Below are 17,914 nucleotides of genomic sequence, written 5' to 3'. Positions count from 1 at the left end.
AAAGCAACCCAGGAACACGGGAGTCATGGCCTTCAAGTAACATCCTTAAAATCCTTCTGAACGTGAAATACCTGAGTAGGAAGTTTCCAGTTTCAGTGAAAGGAGAACTAGAAATAATAACAGTATTTCTTTTGAGAGGTAAGTATGACATGACTATGTTGATGTACTTATGGAATTAGTGTTGTTGAAATGTATGTTATAATGAATTTATAAAGACAACATGGAGGAAGGTTTGAGATTGCACCAACAGCATTTTAAAGAGTGTCGGTTCTTTTTTGGTCTGACCGTGTCCCCCAATCATCAAAAACACATAAAAAAGGAATCAATAAACTGTCATCTTAATACAATGATTTTTATTGTGCATGTAAAAAATGATACGTGAATATATGGAAGTTCAAACAATGATTACAAAATATGAATAGTAAAATGACAAAATCAGAATAAAGATGAATAGAGATAAACAATTCCCACAAGAGGAATCAGATCAGGAAACAGGGAGGCTCAGTACTGTAATATGATAATAAGTATTTGTAAAACAGGTGAAATTAAAAAGAAAGAGCTCTGTCTCTAATATTGGTCTGTTAAAATAAATAATAAAAAGTAAAAAACCTGCTTCTTGTATCAGAAGGTAAGATCATAATAGAGGACATGGACTATAGACAATGGACTAGCATTTCAGTGCTGTTTCCATCAGTCAGCCATCACTCCATGGATCATTTTATTATTTTATTCATGGATCGTCTTATTTTGGTGAGAACACATGATCACAACATGAAATTACATATGTCATGAGCAGCACTATTTGGACAGCTTTGCATTCGCATGTGGTTGGACAGCATATTCGCAAAACACTATGATTTGATCATTTCACTGATATAGTTCCCGCTGATGACATTAGACAATTCTAAGGTAAATTATATAGTATGCTTCACGCAGTTCCCCAATAGCAAGTACTTTGATGAGCCATCCTATAAAAGTCAAACACACACACAGTTCTGGAGAGTTCTCTAAATCTCCTAAACGGCCACAACAAGCACCCAACAATTTTTACACGCACACAACTGAGCTGAATCTCCTCTTTTATTCCCTGATAACGCTGAATATTCCCATTCACCACAGTTAATTCTCCACAAAGATTTATTTTTGCCTCGCATACTTAAACGCACTCCCACCGCCCAGTCATTAGTACCACACAGAGGAAGATCTTTAACAAAAGTGATGTAGTCAGACCATCATTAACACAACAAAGGCAGGTTTCCACAGAAAAGACCATGAAGAGGCTGTGGCAGCAGCAGACAGAGCATTACTGGAACCTGAGTGAAGATACTGACGAGGTTAAGAAACGAAAGATAAGTGACATGTAATCTTCACAATCTACAGCTACTGAAGGCTACGGCTTTAAAAGGCCTTTTATCAAGATGTGTGTTTACACAATGAAAGGAGTGAATGATTCACGGATGAATGTGCTTTCACTGCTGTAACGTGTAATGATGGAGGTGATATTAAATACCTCCTTTCTGCACAATCTCTTAAAAGCTTATTCTTTACACTTCTGCTGTCCTTCACATCCATCTCTACTTATAAGCTGAGTTTTAAGCCCACTTTCTTTAACCTGCACTACATGATATTTTCCTTATCAGAATCAATAAAGTAATTCTGATTCTGATTCTGATAAGGAAAATATCAACTAGTGCAACTAGTCTTATTGTGTATTGACAATGAATCGCATGACTGTGTGTAATGTGACTGGAGTCGTTTACAGTGATGAAATCACAGAGAAATATCAACAACTTCACCCCTTCATCTCTATGAGTTACATCATAGAGAAAAAAAGAGGTGGGCATGGCCACAATGACTAATGTTTTGGACATATACAGTAGGGGTGTGGAAAATAACTGATTTTTAGATGCATCGCAATGCAAACTTGGACAATTCTGAATCGATTCACAAATGTCAATAACTATTGACAATTGATAATGTAACATTGAAAGAACGAAAAAGGCGGAACTCGGAAATGCATAAGTGCAGCTCCAACAGAAACATGTTCTCCCTGTTCAGCAGAGACAGGCAGCTGTTGAATGAATGATTCCTGCTACTAAACTTTCACATGATCAAAAAAATCAATGCGCAACTCACGTTAATGAGTTTCACCCGCACACGGTGCAGCACAGTAAAGCTTAGATACCGTTCTCTCCTCCATTCTTCAAAGCAGAGCTAACGTTACTTGACAGACAGCAGTAGGTGACGGTGAAAGAGAGCGGAGCGGAGGAAAATATGAGCGCTATGTTTCAGTCTGGCAGTAATTGTACAGTGTAATGTGTGCGTTAATTAAAGTCTAGGGTTAGGGTTAGGGTTAGGCATCTCGTGGTCGGCTTGGAGGGACTAGTTTGCGTCCTTTTTTCCATGTGTAAACCTCATTCACTTACTGGTAAGGTTAGCTAGTTAGTCTGTGTGTTTGAGATCAGTAATTCACTTGAAATATATTTAATTAGTTAAACGGTTTAATTAAGGTTCGGTTTAAATCGTGACTAGTCAACCAGTCGAATTAATAATCAACAGATTAGTCGACTACGAAAATAATCATAAGTTGCTGCCCTAATAGACCCACACACACACACACCCTCACATACAGACATTTAGGTTGTCCCTGGTTGTCACAGGTGGAATTATTCTTTATGCTTTTCATTAAGTTACTTATTTAATTAAGTTTATTATTATTATTCCAGCACTCATGGCTGTGCTGTGTTGTTTATTTATTTTGCTTGACTGTTTCTCCTTTTTATTTCTCCATCAGTTGTTTCTTATATCAGCTGTTTATTGCTGCTGTTCAGCTGGTTGTCTCTTTGTTTTTTGTTTTTGTTTGTTTTTTCTCTGCCCCAAGCCCCCCTCCACGTTCTCTTGCAGGTTTTGTTACTTTCTGCAATTGCTGTTTTCTCTCTGCTATTCCCTGTTGTCCCCACCCCCCATCCCCGTTCTCACGCAGGTGTTGTCCTTTCTCTGTGGTGTCTGTGCGGTGTTTGTGCCCCACATCACAATTTCTGCCTCCCTGTCTGGCCCGGTGACAAATCAATACATATTTAAATAAATAATAAAATAGACAAAGGAGTATATTAATACTTTCTTGTTAAAGTAAAATCTGTGTGGCACAACATGGTATCCAGCTCTATACCAGGCTGCTGGGCAGGACAGGTTTAAAAAAGGAAAAAGGAATAAACAATACTGTTAGGTTTAGGTGTAAGATGAGCATATATATTTAACATTAGCTTTCCTGAGAAGACAATTTCTAGAGATTATTGCTGAGGAGGCCTCAGCAATTAGCAATTCCGATAATTATTGCTGAGGAGGCCTCTGCAATAATTATCAGAATTTTGTCTTGACTGTGGCTTGTAAAAGTGGTTCAGAAAACTGCTTTGAGTGGACAAATACTGAATGATTCAATTAAATACATATTTTGTGATCGCAAGATTACAAATTCCTGAGGAGACTGATTAATGCTTGGTGGTTAAAATAAGTACTGGATCATGTAAATCTATTGATGCATTTGCAGGTTTAAATGTCTAATCATCTAGTCTAACATTTAAATCTTGATTTTCACTGACTTGCTTCTTATTAGGTCAACCTGAAGTTTAAGCCCCATTTATGGAAGATCTCATTCTTTCTCTTTCATCTCATGATAAAGCATTTAAATCTTCAAATGTAGGCTTGTCCTGTTTTTCTTTCCCACCTTTCCTTCATGACTGAGGAGTTTTCAACAGAGGGTGCCCGTACAGATTTACAATCTGTTGGCAGGAAGAGATGGTCATCTCAGTGCTGTTGTGAACTGGTTGCCTGTAGTCTGAAGTTGTGAGGATTATAGCAGCCTTACACCAGTGATTAAGGTACAGTATATACAAATTTTCAACAACACTAGTCCTTCACTACACACAGAGTGGGCAAATCTCATTCCTCTTCATGCATGATTTCATAGAGACAAATTGTCTTGGCTTTAAATAAATATTTCCCTCCAAAAATAAGACTGACCACTCAGTGGTTGTAGCCTTTAAAAAAAAACACTTCCCCAAAACTGCCATTGTGCACTTAAAAACTGAGCTGGATCAATAAATCCATACACATTCACGCTGACGGATCTGGATGGAACGCTAACACAGCAATTACGATGCTGAAAGGAAATGTGCTTTTATCTTCCCGCACAGAGCTCCGTCAGTGTCCTGCTGCAACGAGCACAAGCAATGTTCTTTTTTATCTTAACTACTTTCCATGCAAATGTAACCCATTTGGTTCTGTTTACACGGCATGGCAACACTTTGTTCACACCGGATCAATGGCACATTTTTAGGGTTCAGAGATACTTTTTGGACAATAACAAAAAACTATTTGGGGCTGCTCATCAGGGGAAAAAAGACATGATCATGAACCAACTGATTAAAATGACTTAGGAACTAATCAAGTAATTAGGCTCATTGGCTTACAGAGATTGATGTGAAGGATAATACACCTTATCAGTTCACATTATCAGCACTAGGGTGCAGCCCTGTTATGCAACAGTGGATTTCAGCCATCAGCAGTCACAACATGACTGTGGTGAAGGCTTACCAGCTGGTTGAAGCAGAGAAATTCCTGTATCACAACCATATGAACTAACATACACAAGAAAATTATTCTTTTATTGTGTGTTGTAAAGACGTTAAATCTTGACATGACCGGATAGACCAAAAACATGTTGAAGCCCTGAACTCATAAAGCTTTCTCACTCGTCTCTTGCCCTTCCTTGTCTCCATCTTGCTCTGGCTAATGTTTTCTCCCCCTCTCTCTCTGCCTGAACTGCATTAGTTCCATTAAATTACTGCTTTATGAAAAGGCTTTAACTGAATCAGGTGAAGAACACACAGGAGACTGATTGATTCTGGCTGGACACCTTCACTTGGTTTTTAACGAGCCTCACCACTCCGTTATTGTGCAGTGAAAGAGGCCAGAACCTTCAAGTTTTCCAGTTCAAAGGGATTTCCCCCATCGCCTAGTTATTCTAGTGTGTATCTGAGTGTGTGTGAAGTCACCAAAATGCTCTTAATGCACTGTTGTGCTGGCCTAAATCCAAGCCCTCAAGAAGCCAGCACCAAATTTACAGCAGATTAAATCTCACATCTGCTGATAATTCATTTTCAATTGAGTGCTATTTGTTAACCAGCCTAACTCAGTGAGGTAAAAAAATAGCCCCCATGAGATTTTTTTCTGTCCAGTATCTCCACTATGGGGTGTATGGGGTGTAAATTTTCAGTAACCATACAACAGACAATAAACAGTCCATTTTTCACAGCATACAAAATGTTTTAGAATTCTGAATGTATGTATGTCTCCCCAGAGGTATCAAACAATTTCAGAATGGTATGAAAATCAACTTAAAAGGACTTTTTAGTAGTAAGGAGCCTGTCCTCCACAGACAAACAACCATATAGGAAGTTTTAGCCACACAAAATTATGACTCATGTTTTACATTTGTTGTGGCAGTGCCCTCTAGTGTGTGTACAGCGCAAACACATGACAAAGATGGCCATGTAATATAAATATCCGTAAAGTTGTACTCTGATGGTGGAGGGTTAGCCACCTTTCACCTGGGAGACCAACATTCCATTTCATGTGAAACAAGATTAGTTTGTTTTTTTAATAAAGTTAAAGTATAGCTTTAGCTATGTTAGCTTTGTAGCGTTAGCTAGCTAGCTTACTTGTTAGTCTTAAAGGTGTTGACAGCCCCTCGTTGCCCCTAACCCCTTGTTGGTAGTAAAAGTTAGAAATCCATCACATTGTAATTGCTTTTTCTTTTTACAGTATTATTATACAGTTTTATGTAGAATGAATAAGCCTGATCTCAACCTTTCAAAAAGCACAAATGCTTAGGCTACAAATTCAAATTCAAATTAGCTTTATTGGCATGAATGTATAGCAACAATATTGCCAATGGCTACATAAACAGTGAAAGTATTAAATTCTAACAATAGGTTAATGCACCAAAGTGTCAGGAGCAAAAATCTGCCTTTAAATTTGAAAGAAATAAAAATTTAACATTTATCATGATAATTATCTATATATTTCGAATGGTATGAATTACACAATATAGGAATAACATTTTTATCACATCGCCCAGCCCTAATTATGCGTGTAATTCCTCTTTTATCCAGAGATGCTTTTAATCATGTTGACAGGTATTGCTGTACAAATATCAATGGACCTCTTGACAGTCGGTCTTGAGCACCATCTGTCCAGGTGCCCATTGCTATTAACAAGTCGCTTTTTAGATAACTACATAGTGAAGTGATTCGTTTTATTTAGACTAAGAACCCCCCCGTAGAATCAGAAAGGACTTTTTACAACAACCAAAACAAATACGAGGCATGGGACTGCCAAATTTTCATTATTATTCCTGGGCCTGTCATGCATAAGCTTTCTCTTACTGTGGTCAGGTCTTTGAATCAAATTATCAACCTGCCTGGTTGCAAATTGAGCAGGGTCATGTCATCCTACCTCTCCCAGTGCACTGTTATTCTCTTCCTACGCATTAGGAATTTGCTGACACTAATCCTGTTTTAAAACAGTCCCTATCTGGACTGAAATAAGACATTTTGGATGGCATGTGAATTCTCTTCTGCCCCTCTGTTGGCAAACCAGCATTTCCATCCCTCTCTATTAGAAAGCTCCTATCAATTATGGACTTAATGACATTATTACAATGAAAGATTTCATCTTTTGAATTACTGCGCAATAAATGAAATCTTTAAATTTCTACAAATTTGTAACCATAATCAATTCAATTCAATTTTATTTATATAGCACCTAACATCCTGCTTCTGACCAGACAGATAGGCAATGCGCTGGTGGGGACAGAATGGTTTATAATATTCAGATATAGGAATTTAACATGCATGCCGTGCTGCCGACAACTGCACGTCGTGGTTCCTCGTGGGTCTATTCACTACAGCACTACACCAGTGAAGCTGGGGCTCCGTCTCTTCAGCAAGTGTTCCTCTTCTGCCACATACACGCTACTCCTACACATGTGCACTGACGACCCAGGGTTAGGGTTACAATTTTGGATTTATTTATGCACTTTAAAAACATTTATTTAAAGTTTTATTCCTTTTACATGTTTATGTACAGCATTAAACGTTGAAATGTATATTGTAATAGGCTGTATATTAACTTATTGGGAGAAAACTGTTGTTCTATGTAAAATCAGACATTGAGCACCCTCATATCGCCAAAATGGCATGATCCTTGTTCCACCGTGAAGCTTCGACTGTGAGATTGACAGTCGAATCAGGCTCCGCCCATCGAAGCATTTCCTAGCGTTTCCCCTATGCATTCAGGAGCGGTCTATCAATTTGTCTATTAATATACACACACACACACGTTTACTGTTTTATTTATTTATTTTATTTTTAATACATTTTTATTTTTTTAACATACACACATCTCCTCATTCTTCAAAGGACGTGACAGGTGATTCATAGGATATAAGAGCAACGTAACTCTGAATCGGGAGGTGCATAGCGAGTGTTTGATTGTCCAAGTGGCAGAAAATGACGGTGAACATGAGCGGAAGAAAATATTCTAGCAGTAAATGTACGGTGTCGGTTACGGTGTTTCAGCTTCTCAAGACCAAAAAAAGTCTGTCTGTTGTTTCCCCAACTGCTGGAAAAGTGAAGCCACTTTGCGCTAAGTTAGCTAACATCTACCCTCCCCCCTTAACATTAGCTCAATTTACAGAGAGTAACTGGTAGCTGTATTTTATTACTACCTACTTGTCCAATGTTGCGAACATCAGGTACAAACTAAACTGGTGTAGCCTACAGCTCTGTCCTGTACAGACTGGTTCATCCTAAATTATTTTTCAGGTTTCAGGTGAGTCTGAAAAATTGGTTGTTAGAAAAAGAAAGGACGTTGGTGACTGGAGGAGCTGAGGTTAGTAAATAAAATTAGTGATGCAAACTAGTCCTTTTAAGCTAATGAGGATAAGTTTCTTTTTGGATTTTAATATGCAAATAAAATGCACCTCAGAAGGGAAGTGGGACTTATGGGAAAACACTGACATTTTAACTATTCTAATGTGCATTGCATGTTCATGGACACAAGAGCAATACTGCTGAGACATTTTGTGTTGGGGTTTTCTATTTAGACATACTACGCACTACACGCACAAAATAAAAATTCGCTTCACCTCCACTGCTACAACTCTATCCTAGGGGAAACACTGATCGAATCTTCGACTATTCAGGGTCAGCCCTAATGCAGAGTATTAATTTTTATTACATTGTGAGGTAAAAAGTAGAAATACGAAATTAATTTACAAAATAATCTACCAGGGTTTTGCACGAGTACGACAAATGACGCTGTGTTGTCTTGTGACAAACATCAGCCACATTGACGTATTTCGCAATGACCCTGCATTGTTTTGCCGGAGCTCTCTGCCTTGGCACCCCGCTGCTTCACCTGACTTGTCTCATTCAAAAGGAATCAGAGCTGTGTCTTTTACGCAGCACAGATATAAACTACTAAGTCAATTATGTTATGTTATGTTAGAAGAAACAGCTGCAAGAAAGCTCCACATGTCGCACACAAGGCTCTGTAGGCTGCAGCCAACACAGAACAGCTAGGACTCCGAGGCAACTAACTATAACTAGTTTTGCCCCAAATAGTAGTTATTTGCAGTCCTGCCCAATTCAGAACGGCAGCACAGGCTGGTTGGATATTTCCTCTCCAGTCTCCCCTTTTTTGTCTTTACAAACACTGATAAATGTTCATGACCTTCAGGTGACAATCACAGCGCCTCTCCTCCTCTGTTGCCTTCATCCCCTACTTCTCCTGATGCATGGCTGTGTGTGTGTGTGTGTGTGTGTGTGTGTGTGTGTGTGTGTGTGTATGTGTGTATGTGTATGTATGTGTTGCCACCTTGCAGACAGCCACTGAGACCTCTGACAACTCCCAGAGGACCAATTAAAGGTGAAAAAGGAAAATGTCAACCACCTAGCAGCTTGTGTGTGTGCCGCGTGTGTGTGTCTGTGTGTGTGCGCGCGCCTGCATGTGCTTGTGTGTGTGAGAGACAAGCACAAACCCAGCCACCTCTTTCCATCAAAATAGACTAGCCATCTGAAGGCAGCCAACAGCATCCACACCGCCTGTCCAGTTTTAACTCACACACTCACACTGTCTCTTCCTCACACACACACAGAGCCGTCAGATAGTCCAGTCCCTGGTCCTTGGGAGTGTGAAGTCTCATTATGAATAAACCATAAACGAGCTAAAGCTGCACCTTGACTTCAGACACTTGACTACAAGTTTTAAAGCGTGAACTTTTTCAGCAACTTTTTTTGTGATCCGCATGACATGGCCATGAATCATTCTCTTTACTGTGGACCAGACATTACTCAGACAGTCAAGCAGTCAATACATGTAGGCTATGTCTTCCTAATCCACTTACCAGTCGGCCCGTCTGTCAGTCAGTCAGTCATCTTGTCACATATTCAGTCTGACGGAAAATGCAGAGTCAGTAACCCAGTTTTTGGCTCTGTATATGTAAACATCATAACTGGGTTATGATTATGAGAAACCCAGATAACCTTCATTTCAAATAAGTCACATTGGCATGGAAAAATCTTTCTGATACACTCTCTTCTCATTAACTCTAGTCTTAACAAGACAACAAGCTTTACTTTAACATGGGTCAGCTCAGTTAACCTAAAGAAACTGTTTGCATATAGCTAAGCAGGTGATGTTAATTTACCACATATAGCCATTAATGCTGATGTAAAACATGTTTTGTGTTAATAGGAAGCAGACAATCTAGTAGTTAGCAGACAATCTGTGTAAAGCTTGCTACCATGGTTCCATTATATAAACACAAAATCAATCAGTAATGGCGCAGTCACTGTTTAGGTAATCACTTCCAGTAAAAAACAGGACATTTAACTTTGGTTGTTTGGTCGAGACACAAAGTCAAATGTTGAAATGTCATCAGCTGGTGACATTAATCCTTGCACATGAACCATTGACCTCCAATATAGCTGCCAAAGGGCACATTTTATCACATCAAAGCCCTATTAGAAGTAAGCCAGTACTGCCAAAAGGTCTTTCATATAAATACTTGGGTGCTGTAACTGATTAATTTACAGTATTACTAGAAAACAACCCATTTCTGCCCATGTACAAACGGTAGTCGGCTTTCATCTTGAGAAGCTGCAGAGCTACAGCCTCTACTCATAAGCCACTGTAACTTACACTGTACATTTCCAGCTAAACTGAGGCTTATTGTTGAACATTTTCTCTCTGATCTGCTCACCTGCTATTTACCAGCCGTGTGCAGAGTTGTGCATGCCGACTCACCTATAATGGTTGCATGCACGTCGTGGTTCCTCACGGGTCTGTTCCAAATACTGTATAAATGATAAAATATTCTTTGTGTGGTTCATCAATGGTGATAAATAATTACAACATCCCGCAAAGTTCACAAACAACACCAGCACTGATGGTGCTCTGTCTCTCTCCCTCCTCTACCACACACACACACACGCTACACCACACATGCACACTGACCTTAAGGGTTAGGGTTAAAATTTTTGATAGATTCACGCACTAAAAGCTTCTTTCTATTCATATGTTTATTTACAGCTTAATATGTTATACGTTATATGTAACAGACTGCATAATAACTTATTGGGAGAAACCCGGTAGTTCTACGTAAAATCAGAAGATTCATCTGTGAGCGATATCATATAATCGAATCTTTGACTATTTAAGGTCACCCCTATGAATTAGCACTTATATTTTATATTAAGATATTTATTTTGTTAAGGAAAAACCATTGAAAAAATATTGCTTCTTAATTTTACTCATGCATAGTTGCTGAACAGCGATTTTCTTGTAATTGCTTTGAATGTTTTAGATTTGTGAAGTGATCCACTGTTTGGCATCAAGTGTTTGTTCTGATTAACCAATTGGTTTCTTCAACTTTCACTCAGGAGCAAAAATCAGCCTTTAAACTTAAAAGAAATAATAATTTGACATTTACTATGGTAATTATCGATATTGACTGATCTAAAATGTTTTACCGCATTAACATTTTTGGTGATATCGTCTACCCCTTGGGTGAAGTCAGCCTTACAATCCTCAGCAAGACAGTCTTTTAGGCATTCATGCAAAAACTGATTTTTGAAGAAAAAATCTGTAAATGCTGATCCTGATAAATATGGATAAAGGTATATACTGGGCCTCGCCACAATGTCACTGTTTTCTTAGCACTACACCAGCTATGTCAGCTATTCAGCATTCACTGTGTCCAGCTCGTCATCCAACCACACAGACTTTACAGCCCTTACAGAGAGGACATCAATAATATCAACACATCAATATACAGACATATTACACACATGGCTACACACACAGGAGCAGTGATCTTTGTGTATGAATGGGCAGCTAGCGTGCAGACAGTGTATGCAGTGTGTGGTCGGCAGGCCATCACACAGCATTCTGACTCTGTTCTCAATACTCCTGCTGTGATCGAGTCTCTTATTATAATCACACAGCTCTCTGACGCTTCAAAAAATAACAAAGAATACAAAATCAGCACATCAGTTCTTTTCTTGAAACATTAACCAGGCTTTTGTATCATTAAAACATCAAAGTACACACAGAGCCAGAGACAATCTTGATAAATGGCATACTGGTTTTATGATATGGCCAGAGATACTACACGTCCTTTTTTTGCTGTCACCAATCCTTCACTGCAATGTTTATTTGATGAAATGGATTTATCCAAATAGAGATACTGCAACTCATTTGAATCCTGTGTCTGTGCTAAAATCAAGGATGGAAATTCTGGCATGTGGAAGGCTAGAAAATGTTAAAATGGCACATTCCTGTTTTCATGGGAAGCTCTTTATGTAGCACCTTGACTTCTAAAGTGCATTATTACTGAATGCTGGTACTAACAAGCACTTCATTTTATGTACATTTTACTTTGGAGTGGACTGCTCCATTCTAAAGCAACATTTACAGTAAAATCATCTTTTGTAAAGCCCTAACAGCCTCTCATGAACTGCCCACGCATCTATATGCCTTAACATCTTCCAAACAAAACCTTTTAAAAACAAACTAATTTAAAAACAGACATGCATTGCGCTATATCCATTATACTGCAATTATTTTGTGTGACAGGTACGCAACCAAAATTGTGTGAACAACATAATTAATTTTAATGTTTTGGTTGTGTTACTGTTGGACAAATGGTAATCATGGTACTTAAAAGCCTTTACAGACTAACACTGTCATGGTTGGCTAACATTTTTTTCTAATTGAATATATTTCAACATTGACCGGTTATTCAGGCTGTCTGATTAAATAATGATTACTTTTAAAAAGAATGGCTGTGAGTAGGAGAGGTAGACTGGTCCGATGCATCGTGGAGATTTTTTCTGAATCAGTACAACATCTGGGTATTTTTGGTATTGCTACTGTAGTAGGCGGCTTCCAAAACAGCCTGTGTTTGTGTGTTGGCGTGGGCGTGGGCTCCTGGATCTCTGATCACCTGCACACCTGCCTTCTGCACAATGACCTCATCAACTATCTGTAGTGCAGTGGAAAAAATAAGTGCTAGTACTCTCCTAATTTACATGCTGGCATATTCTGACTTTCTACAGTGAATAAAACATACTAGGAGATATGACTGATGTTCACAACATACCAGTACCATGTAACCAGAGGGACAACCATTTTAAATATTAGAGTATGGAATATTACTATGATTGTAAACAGTTTGCTCCATCTGTCGGTCTGAGTGTATGTAGAACTCTACAGAACAGAATGACGTAAAATATTTATTGAATAGGATAAGTGAGTGAGTCAACTGAGCCTGTGCTTGTACTGGATGATGATCGCGCCTCTTCTAACAAACTTAAGCAAAGTAAATTATTTTTTTTTTTTGTTGTTTTTTTTATATTTTATATTTTATATTACAGGTGCTTAAGTTTTTCTAGCAAACTTAAGCACCTGTAAATTATAGAAAACAAATGGACTGTGAAAAATAACTAGTAACTAAGGCTGTCAGACAAATGTAGTGGAGTAAAACTTGACTATAAGAGAAGTGCACGTAACCACTGTGACGTCACCTGTTTCGAAGTCTAGAGTGTGGCATTTTGGCCATCGCCATGTTGTTATTTTGAAACCAGAAGTGATCATATTTGGATGAGAGTGTGGAGCAAGCTAGAGCTGGCAGCAAGGTTTAGAACAACCGTGGTAGCGACACACACCATGTAGCCCGCCCTAAAGCATACCCTGCTTTACTGGGACCATAATTTACTAAATGAACATCATGCTGTGTTGAAGAAGACTTTAAACTAGTGACTGAAACCATAAACTCATTAGGAAAGTGTTTACTGAGTAGGCTCATTTTGTTATTAAGTCTAAAGCAATCGGACTTCTTTGTGCAACCAGAAGAGTTGCTCCGCTCCTGGCTAAAAGAATCCAGGATTAAGGCACCTCTGCGTTGGCTTCACTTTTCAGACCTGGAGGTTCGCACTTGAGTGAAACATACCATTCCCTGTGAAATGTAGCAGAGGATTACTCTCACAGTCATTCAAACACAACTTAAATATTTTGTAGCTTTGATGGCTTTAATAAACATCTTGTCCATTTAGCTCATGATAGATAAAATCACTGTTCATCCAACAAAACCACATCACCATGAAGAGTGGTGGACAGGTTTTGAGGTCACTCTGTTTTAAAATATCAATGATCTTGCTGATGGGGGTTGGACTGGAATCAGTCAACTGGCACTGATACCTTGTTTCAAGGCAGTTAGGATGGCCATTAGGATGTATTTGGATCTGATTTTATGGAGTATAGAAGTACTGTTTGTAGTGTCTCTACTCAAAGTATGACATTATTACCATCATCTTAAAAACCTGCAGATCCACAACTGTGCATGTAACCATAAAACAACCTGCATATTTGGTATTTAGTGTAGTAGTTTAGACAATGCAGAGCGAACAGACATTAAAATCTTTACTGCATGTTAACTAAATGACATCCAGGCTTTCGTGTGAATGGGACATAAAAATCTGATCTAAGGCTCTGAGCTCTTCAGCATGATACTGAGGACATTTACAGACAGGCTTTTAATGGAATCTAACGGTCCACAGGAACTGACAAAGCACACTGTACACCATGGGTCATGTAATCCCTGCACCCTATGCTTGACCACAACACACACACACACACACACACACACACACACACACACTCATTGGGTGACCCATTCCCAGCAATTACAACGGCCTAATCCCCGATACAACCTGAGCTGCTTTAATCTCAACAAAGGGAAGATAATAGATTGAAAGAGTTGAAAGTTGAAATGTGTGTGTGTGTGTGTGTGTGTGTGTGTGTGTGTGTGTGTGTGTGTGTGTGTGTGTGTGTTTGGTTTTGCTATCTGAGATCTAACTTTACACCTTGGCAGAGTTTAAAGGGTGCTCATTTTGTCTCAGTCTGTATTTTTGGGGTTAGCCATGTAAGCACAAAGGGACTCATAAGGATAGATTTCAGTGTGTGTCTGTGTGTTTGTGAGAGCTCTGATGATGTTGCCATGTGCATCAACAACAATTAGTGATGGATAGTGTGATACCAGATGGTACTTTAGGATTTACAATATTATGTAACCAGAGAGGGATTTTGGGGGGGGTGGGGGTCAGCAGCACTGAGGAAGTTGAGAGACCTGACATCACGAGCAGCTTTTTATCACACACCAACAGCCCCAACACACAGCAGGAGACAGTTTGGAAAATCATTAACCTGAAATCATGCAAGGTGTCACACTGTCTTCCTTTGGTGGTGTGTGTGTGTGTGTGTGTGTGTGTGTGTGTGGGGGGGGGGGGGGGGCACTTTCTCGGGACAAGGAAGCACATTTGGATTTCACCATAATTAAAATATGTGTGTACAGAGTAAATTGTACATATTTGCAAATTGCACTGTGTTTTTGTGGATATGATTTTACACATATTTGTAGTTAGATAGATAGAAGTCCAATAAAATCTTCCATAAATATCAACACTGTCCCTCATGAATGATATGGATTTATGTGATTTAAATAAAGGGGTTCAGCTAACCCCTGGTTATCATATTTTCTATGTGCAATTTATATAGTCTTTTCCAGCTCTGCTGCTTGTGTTTACATAATGTTTATATAATCCCTATTCTTATTTTTGTCTTACTTTTTACTTTACACAGTAGAAGCAATAGCTGCTGCAACAAGCTCTTGCAGGGATCATTAAAGAAACTTCTTCTACCCAAAATAAATAACATTTCCTTCCAGCTCGCTGCTTAAGCTCCAAAACCTAAAGGGCCCTATTATTATGCTTTCCCTTATTTTCATCATAATGTTACAGTGTCAGATGTTCATACTACATGTGGCCAAAGTTTCAATTGAGGTAAATGTACGTAAAAGTATTCCCTATGATTAAAAAGCTTAGGCTGCTCTGAATGTTCTTTTTTACACTGTTAAAAAAAAAGTGAAAAAACGGAAATATACATAACAGTAAATAACCAACTCGTAAAAGAACAGAAATATTCTGGCAGCTGGGGCGCCGGAAAAATACTGTATAATAACAGTAAATAACCCACTCGTAAAAATACGGAAATATTCCGGCAGCAGGGCACCAGAAAAATACTGTTACATAACAGTAAATAACCAACTCGTAAAAGAACAGAAATATTCTGGCAGCTGGGGCGCCGGAAAAATACTGTTACATAACAGTAAATAACCAACATGTAAAAGAACAGAAATATTCTGGCAGCTGGGCCGCCGGAAAAATACTGTTACATAACAGTAAATAACCAACTCGTAAAAGAACAGAAATATTCTGGCAGCTGGGGCGCCGGAAAAATACTGTAAAATAACAGTAAATAACCCACTCGTAAAAATACGGAAATATTCCGGCAGCTGGGGCACCAGATAAATACTGTAAAATAACAGTAAATAACCCACTCATAATAATGTTCCATAATGACAAGTCTGTAACTTTAATTTTACATAAAATCTTGTACAATTTTTGGGGCTTTTATTTTATTATTAAGAACATATACACCTGTAAAAACAATTAAATTACCTTTAAATATAGTTGAACACTGCTATAATACAAATAATCAGGCTTAAAATTTATAGTAGAGTGTTGCTGAGTTTTATTATATAATTTCACATAAAAATCTTGTTGTAATGTAATCAATATATATTGTAAAAAAGAATGATACAACACCCGCTAATACTAGGTTTTCCTTTAATAAAAATGTCAAAATACTCTTCTAAAACTAGTAATCAGCTGTGTGTGTGTGTTCATTGGAATTTTGGACCATTTTTCTAGAAGAGCAATTGTGAGGTCAGGGACAGATGTTGGATGAGAAGGCCTGGCTCGCAGTCTCCGCTCTAATTCACCCAAAGGTGTTCTGTCGGGTTGGGGTCAGGACTGTGCAGACCGGTCAACTTCTCCACACCAAACTCCAACTTATCCATGTCTTTATGGACCTTGCTTTGTGCACTGGTGCGCAGTCATGTTGGAACAGGAAGGGGCCATTCCCAAACTGTTTCCACAAAGCTGGGAGCATGAAATTGTCCAAAATGTTTTGGTATGCTGAAGCATTAACAGTTTCTTTCACTGGAACTATGGGGCCAAGCCCAACCCCTGAAAAACACCCCCACACCAAACTTTACACACTTGGCACAATGCAGTCAGGCCAGTACCATTCTCTTGGCAACCGCCAATCCCAGACTTATCCATCAGATTGCCAGACAGAGAAGCGTGATTCGTCACTCCAGAGAACACGTCTCCACTGCACTAGTGTTTAGTGGCGGCGTGCTTTTCACCATGTATCCAACGCTTTGCATTGCACTTGGTGATGATGGAAACCCATTCCATGAAGCTCTCTACGCCCTGTTCTAGAGCTATCTGAAGGCCACACGACATTTGGAGGTCTGTAGCTCTTGACTCTGCAGAAAGTTGTCAGCTTCTGCAAATGCGCCGACCCCGCTCTATGATTTTATGTGGCTTACCCATTCAAGGCTGAGTTTCTGTTGTTCCAAATCGCTTCCACTTAGTTATAATACCACTAACAGTTGAAATTTCACAAATGGACTTATTGCACAGGTACCAAGCTTGAATTCACTGAGCTCCTGAGAGCGACCCATTCTTTCACAAATGTTTGTAGAAGCAGTCCACATGCTAGGTGCTTGATTTTATACACTTGTGGCCATGGAAGTGACTGGAACATTTGAATTCAATGATTCGGAGGGTGTGTCCCAATACTTTTGGCAATATAGTGTATACCGTCAGATCACACAGTCCTACTTATAAATGCAGTTATATTGTAATCAAATGCTGTCAAGCTTTTTGGATGTAAGGAACAGCAAGTTAGTGTAGATAATCTGCCTTTTGCTTATTACTCACACTTAATGGAAGAGCTGGTTGTGGAGGGGGAGTGGTTATCTGATCTGTCATTTTTGCAGCCATGTAGCCACCAGACTTGAATTCTTCCCCAATTCTGTGGAGAGGGCTATGGACTAAAACATTTCCAGAATTTGGACACCATACCAATTATTAAGGGTATGTCTTGCTGACCTTGGATAGCTATACTGTTGATTTTGTTTGCCGTTGTTTATGTTTTCCAATTGAGCTAAGAACCCAAGTGGTTTCTTTAGGTCATCCAGAGGTGTGTGCAAAGTCAGTCGAATCTGAAAATGTACTTTTGGCTTGCATACCAAAAACTTGCAAACAATTCATTTGGACTGCCAAGAAAAACTTCACATTCGCACTTGTCTTTCTACTTGCATATATTTGCATCTTTTTTGTATACCAACTTCATTTAGAAATTTTGGACTTCCCCAACT

General features: G+C 38.9%; 1 protein-coding gene across 1 annotated transcript in view; it reads right to left on the bottom strand.

The window, feature by feature from the left end:
• The window catches only part of cdh6 (cadherin 6), a 99,581-nt gene that overhangs the window by 64,882 nt on the left and 16,785 nt on the right, over nt 1–17,914 (bottom strand). The window lies entirely within an intron of this gene.

Source organism: Micropterus salmoides, unplaced genomic scaffold, assembly GCF_014851395.1.
Source record: "Micropterus salmoides isolate LMB-PRFRI ecotype aquatic unplaced genomic scaffold, ASM1485139v1 Ms_hic_scaffold_14, whole genome shotgun sequence".
In the NCBI taxonomy this organism is placed as follows: Eukaryota; Metazoa; Chordata; class Actinopteri; order Centrarchiformes; family Centrarchidae; genus Micropterus; species Micropterus salmoides.
The sequence above is the reverse complement of the archived record's forward strand: the minus strand, read 5'-3'. Positions and strand labels throughout refer to the sequence as shown.